The 6,493-nt window shown below is 33.4% G+C and overlaps 1 protein-coding gene across 1 annotated transcript in view; it reads left to right on the top strand.

The window, feature by feature from the left end:
• Positions 1 to 2,137: 2,137 nt before the first annotated feature.
• LOC109537650 (WD repeat-containing protein 47) overlaps positions 2,138 to 6,493 on the top strand; it is a gene marked incomplete in the record, with an annotated part of 121,717 nt that continues 117,361 nt past the window's right edge. The window contains 1 exon segment of the mRNA XM_048669939.1: positions 2,138 to 2,438.

Genomic DNA, 6,493 nt, shown 5'->3' with positions numbered 1-6,493 from the left:
CCAATCTTAATCTTCTGCTTTAACGTTTTAACCTTTCTTTGTAACGTTATTCTCCAATGACTATTTGGAATTCCTTATCAATTAACTTCTCCACAGATGCGGTAGATGTAGAAGTAGTGTGTAAACCAATCTCTATTAATTCATTTTCAGCTTGAAGGTTTGTAGCAGGAATGATCTACAGGCAGAATTACACCACGCGTAAACTAGTCAAAACATTTTTAGTCGCGTATTATAAGTCGCGAGTTGAACCAGAGGCAAGTAATTCTTGTGTCAGTACAAGTATACCTTCCCAGATAGCACAAAATATTACATTCATATTTATTAAATATTTATATGTTTGGTAAATATTTCATAGCAAAAGGAAATATTTTTTAAAATTTATAAAAAAATATTTGTTTTTAATATTTAATTGCCATGAAACAAATAAATTAATAATAATTTTTGTTAGTACATAATACTTTTTGTACCTATACACTATTAACACCCAAAAAGTTACTAATATATATTTCTTAATACGTGTGAACAAACTTTAGAACATATTATCTCAATTTTTGTCTTTGTGATTGAGTCACAGACTACATACTATTGGATTGAGTCTGAGTTCAACTACCGATGGGGGCGCTGCAAAACGTCAAATTACTCGTTGCCGATCAAAAAATCTTTTTGTTCACAAATAGCGTTAGAAACAGCTCAAAATTCACATCAAAATCAGTAAGTTGAAAGTTTTAAACAAACTGAATTATTTGAACTGCTTATCTAATTATCCATGCTGACATTCCCCGAACCATCTTTAACTTTAAAATCTGCATTAATTTTTGTTATCGAGAAGTAATTTTCCTAGAACTCCTCAGATCACTGAAATGCAAAGACATCATTTACCAGTGTGTTAATAATGTTAATAGAATATAAATATGGGTGATCGTATGTCGTTTGAGTCGCTCCGAATTTTTAGTTTTTTTCTTTTTTTACGCTAAGGAACAATTCAAATTAAGCCCTTTCAGAGGAAACAAATCCTGAATGGTCCATAAATTCATTCAAAAACACTCACAAACTTTTGCAATTCGCTTTTCCAAAACCTTATTATTTATGCACGAAAATGAGATTGTTCGGTACTGCTAAATCGTGCTTTGGTCTGTCATTACTCGCTAAGTGTAGTTTATAATTTAACCGTCAGTGGGCGTTAGGACCTTTAAATTCGCAAGTAACAGCAAAAATGACGACCCAAATTGGATAAATCCACATGTTACGTATCCAAGAAAACAACTTAAAACGTTTTTCGTAATTTGGCCACACCGCTCGAAATTTAGCCGCAAAATGGTGATTTTCCGCAAATTTTGTGTGTTTTTTTTGCTTTATTTTATGGGCCATCCAGGATTTTTTTTCTCCGAAATTGCTAAATTTAAAGTGTTTTTTAAAGAAAAACAAAAATTTCGGAGGGACTCAAACCACACGATCATCTAATTATATGGATTCATTCAGTCTCCGTTCCGGTAAAAAAAAACGGTTCTGTTCCGGTTTGACTGGTCCCTTGGGCGCGGCTCCCTAGCTCAAACCTCTCACTTTCTCACTCTCACAGGGACGAAGGGTTGCCAGGTCCGAAAATCGAGTTTCGGTAGATAAGCTCGACAGTTTTCGGTAGAAAATCGGTAACATTGGCTGATGAGTGAGGTAGAATAAGCATGTTACAAATACAATTGGTTAAAATTGGAAACATGAATGTATCATCTCCATATTTGGAAATTTTTTAAACTTTTATTTGTTACTTTTCGGTAGAAATTTGCATGATATCGGTAGATCGGTAGGTTCCTTGACAAATCGGTAGATCTACCGAAAAATCGGTAGATCTACCGAAAAATCGGTAGACCTGTCGTCTCTGCAGGGACGTGACAAGTGTCCATAAAACATCCCCCTTTAGAATCGTAACTAAAAAGTGCTAAGTTAATATGTTCCCTGGACGCGGGGAGCCGCTAGATGGGGCGATATGTTGTATCTGTCCGAGTGAAGGCGAACACTGTGGTATACATAATAGGAACAAACATTTTTTAAGAAGTTAAAATCGCCAAAAAATTGTTGTAACTGATTTCGTGATAATGTATTTAATGTAATATTATCATAAGTTCGCCTTTATTGAACGGAAATTTATACTTACTAGTTTGATCAAATTTTTGGATCAAAATTGGCCTGATCAAATTTGGTGAATGCAATCAGGAATAAAATATAAAAAAAATGACTCATATTCCAACCGAGTTTCAGTTTCAATTCTAAAGGGAGAATGTTCTGTGCAAGTGTCAGTCATATGTCATATGTTAGAAGTTAGAGTTGTCAAAATTTCAATAACAAAGTGATGGTTAGTATTTTATAGTGTATTTTATTTACAAAATGTGATTGCTGTTCAAGTTTCGGGGATATTCGTGTTTTTACAGGTTGTTAATTAATTGGTAAGTGATTTTTTTGATTATCTATGATTTAAGATCGAACCCTCACAAGCGTGTTATAGTTTTATGCCAGGAAAAGAAATATTGGAGCCTATTTTTAGCAAAAAATCAGTTCCTTCTCACAAAACCCACCATTTAGTGTAAAAAAATTAAAGGGGTCGTAAATATACATTTGATATAGAGACACCTATATAGGTGGTAAAGAAGCAAATATGTTTTCGTTATTATTTAATAAATTATATATTTCAAGTTAAAAATGTGGACAAAATATGCAAGAAAACAATCCTACTACTACCACTAAAAAATTACTGTTTATAAATGAACCCGTGCATGTTATGGTGATGGCAGAGCCACTTTAGTCACACGTAAACAAGCGGAAAATGTTCAGTTCGTGACGTTTTTTACGGACTTAGGCATATGTAAAGAACAGTATCTCTATCGCTCCTACAACGGGATTTCTTGATAGTCGCTATTATCTGAGGGTATAAGCCATATTGCGAACTCCTCAAGTGAATTTTATACAGACCTTTGGCCTTTGCCGCGATTTTCTGTTAAGCATTACTATTCTAAGGCGAAAACTACCTCTTAACCAACCTAAACTCCATTAGTGGCAAAGTTACGCCAACTAAAAATATTTTGTTGCACCCAAATAAGCTTTCTTGAGCAGACTTTGTTGATAACACACTTTTTCTTAAAAATATAATTCAGTGTTCAAGTTTAAAGTGAGCATTTATTTAAGTACCTTACTTTTGGATCTTAATTGCATTGTGAGATTATCCTGTAAACAAAGTTTTAACACAATCTTGCAAAGTAAAATCCCCTTTAAACATACCAAAAAACTCGGTTTTTTAAATTGCATGTAGATGTCTTAGTCTATGCATTCGCCATTTTATGTGCAGTTCTAAATATGGCTTACGTAGTGGTTCAAACTGCTATCAGCAAATGTTTCAAAATCACGTTTGTCTTTTGAATCTTTTTTATAACTTAGTCGACTGTTGGCAAATTTCGGAGACCCATAGCGGACTCAGCATCATCCTCTTGATATCCAAGTTTTGCATTCAGATCTCCTATTAGAAGATTGCATTGAGCTGGTGTTTTTGCCATCGTTGCTGCAATATTCACTTCGTCGTCCGAATGTGTAGTTGTGGGGGCATAGACCTGAATAACTTTTAGTTTGTATTTTGAGCTCAGTCTTGGTACAAGAAATGCCACTCTCAACTTTGCCTGCGTGTTTCTCGTTTATTATCAAACCTACTCCTCCATCCGTCGAGTCGTTGTCTCTTTTATGATAGAACAGCTGTCCTTACTTCAGTCTTAGCTGTTGTTCTTATTTTCTTCTGACTTCACTCAATCCTTCAACCGAGAGCCGGTGAACTGCCGGGGACTGAAGGCCTAAGTTTCTTGTCGTCATACATACATACATGAGGGGTTTTTTTGACGACGTTGAGCTAATAGGCTTGAAACCGGTCCTGGGGGTGTCTGAGGTTAGCACACCTCGAAATCTGCACTTGCTTACATCAAATCTTGTGCACTTAATTTGGTACTCTTTGTATATTAACTTGTAGAATACCTATGTTTTTGCGTTATAAAGTACTTGTTTCAAGGCAGGCTTCGGCTTTCATAGTGGTGAATGTGACTTACATACATACTTAATAGCTGTCTTACATTTTCCAGTGACTAGTATATATTTTTATTATATTCTTTTCCTTCCTGGGTTTCAGTCAAAGTGTGAAATACAAATGTGTATATCGTTTATTTAATAACGTTTCGGCGAGACAACAGCGCCATCATCAGATTTAAAATTCATACACTCATAATTGGTAAACATTACATTCTTTAAGGTCTTGAAACCGTTTAAAAACTGGAAACAGAAATTTTGTTTTAAAAACAAATTTAAGGTTTCAAGACAGCAAATAATTTTGAATATAATAACAATTACACGCAGTCAGGAAAATAAATCAAAATATCTTTTTATACAGGGTGGTTTTTTAGTGCGATAGAGTCCATTATTTCCGTTGGTGTTGAACTTTCGAAAAATAGTGTCATATAAAAGTTGGTGACGCACAAAGTGCGCACATTTTAAAGATATCTTATATGATACAAAGTCTACATTGTTAACACGCTGTACAATGTATTGATATTTTGGCTAAATAGAATTCTTAACGGATCTGTGGTGATTGGAAAGACGTATTTTTTGTATCCTTAACTGCTTTTTTTTGCTTCTACAATGAATTTTTAGATACCATGTTTTTAAGCAAAATTTTACTAAAATGCCGACAATCTGCCCACGTCGCAAGGAAGAAAAAAATAATTTAAGTTGCATTTGCAGCGTGGAGCATTTCAGTTGCATAAAAAAGTTATTCAGGATTTTGAAGATATATTTTTAGAAGCTTTTAATAAAAGGTTTTTCCTTTGCAACCTAAATCATCTTATTGACCACGGAAATCTTACTCATTTTTAGGGATGTAGTAGTAATGTAGAAAGTAAATTTTGCGAATATTATTCTCAGCAGTGTTTTCAATACAATTATTGAGGTAAAACTAATAATCATGTAGGCAAAAACATGAAACGAAAATTACAAACTTTTGTTAAGTAAATAAGAACTAAGTACGTAGTTACGACTACCAAAATTCACAACCTTCCCAACCGTAAACCAATTTTATAACCCAGATTTAAATCACTTTAAAATGTACTTTTCCTTGGAAAACTTACATTTTTCCAGGTAGTGTAACTTGTAATTCGAATCATAAAATCAAGTAATTACTAAAATTAGCAGGAAATATAATCCATACTAAAGCCCTCGTAATGGGAAATAAACTGGCCTGCATAGAATGACGTCACTCGTAAGCGATTGTTGCATAAAGCCATGGATTACTACGTTTGAAGAAGCAGGTACAACCAACAAAAACAAACACATTGGGCCCATAAAAACCACCAGACCCCTCCAACACATTTCTCGCGTTAGAAAATCTATAGTCGTCGCGTTTGTGTAAACTGTAAACCATTTTTGCTTGGGACTTTGCACAAGGATCTAAATTTTCATCCATACAAAATCCAGATCGTTCAGGCTCTAAAACCGATAGTTTAACTTTTACAATTTCGTGAAATGTTCTTTGAACGCGAAATTGATATTTACAACTTGCACAAACTGAAAATGCTAAGCAATCGAAAATCCGGAGAAGCTTCAGTAGCTGAAAGCAGCAATTTCATGTTTTTCATGCATTTCAATATCTTTAATGGGAATTATTGATTCCTATTTTTTTGAGGATAATGCTGAAAATGCTGGTAAATGGTATTACCATATATACAGGGTTATTCACGCTATACGGCACGGACGTTTGCGGCTAGCCCGTTTGTTTTTTGCAAAGTATTATTTGATTAATCCACATACGCCTATCGGGTGCACATTTTAAAAATATTTTTGTAATGTACAGAGTGTCTTAAAAGCCCTAAAAGTATCAAAGTTGTATTTTTCTAAATGAAATACCCTATATATTATTGCATTTTTGGATCCTCTGAGTAAAATAAGTGTTTGTTTTAATAAGATTTATAAGGTCTAAATCTAAAGGTTTTTTTAATAATTCGAATTTTATCAAAATCTAATATTATTTTTATGTGTCCGATACTTTAGAATTATTTAAGTTACGTAAACGTAATTTGTAGTGTACTGTAAGAAGAAATTATATTTTATATCCCAATGATAATAAACTTACCATTTTATACAGGGTGTCCACAAATTTAAACTAATCAAATAAGAACTTTAAGTGGCTCTAACTTGATTAATTTAAATACAATCCCATATTTTTTAGCTTACCAAGAAACGCAATTTTTAATTACCTATCGAATGGTACTAGGATGTTGATAACTAAGTTTTTGCTTTTTTACAAAATACACCAAATAATGGTTCTGTGCACCATTTGGTATTTTTTTTAATTAAAAGGTTAAATAACATATCAGCAATAACATAAAACAAAGGCAAATTATTTATAACAAATGTTCGAAATGTTGACCGCCCATTTCCAGGCACTTGTAAATTCTTTTTTCAAAACCACTGCTAA

The sequence above is a fragment of the Dendroctonus ponderosae genome, unplaced genomic scaffold, assembly GCF_020466585.1.
Source record: "Dendroctonus ponderosae isolate FM_Combo_2020 unplaced genomic scaffold, Dpon_F_20191213v2 Dpon_F_20191213_9, whole genome shotgun sequence".
Classification (NCBI taxonomy): Eukaryota; Metazoa; Arthropoda; class Insecta; order Coleoptera; family Curculionidae; genus Dendroctonus; species Dendroctonus ponderosae.
Note: the sequence above shows the minus strand (reverse complement) of the source record. Positions and strands in the feature narration are given on the sequence as shown.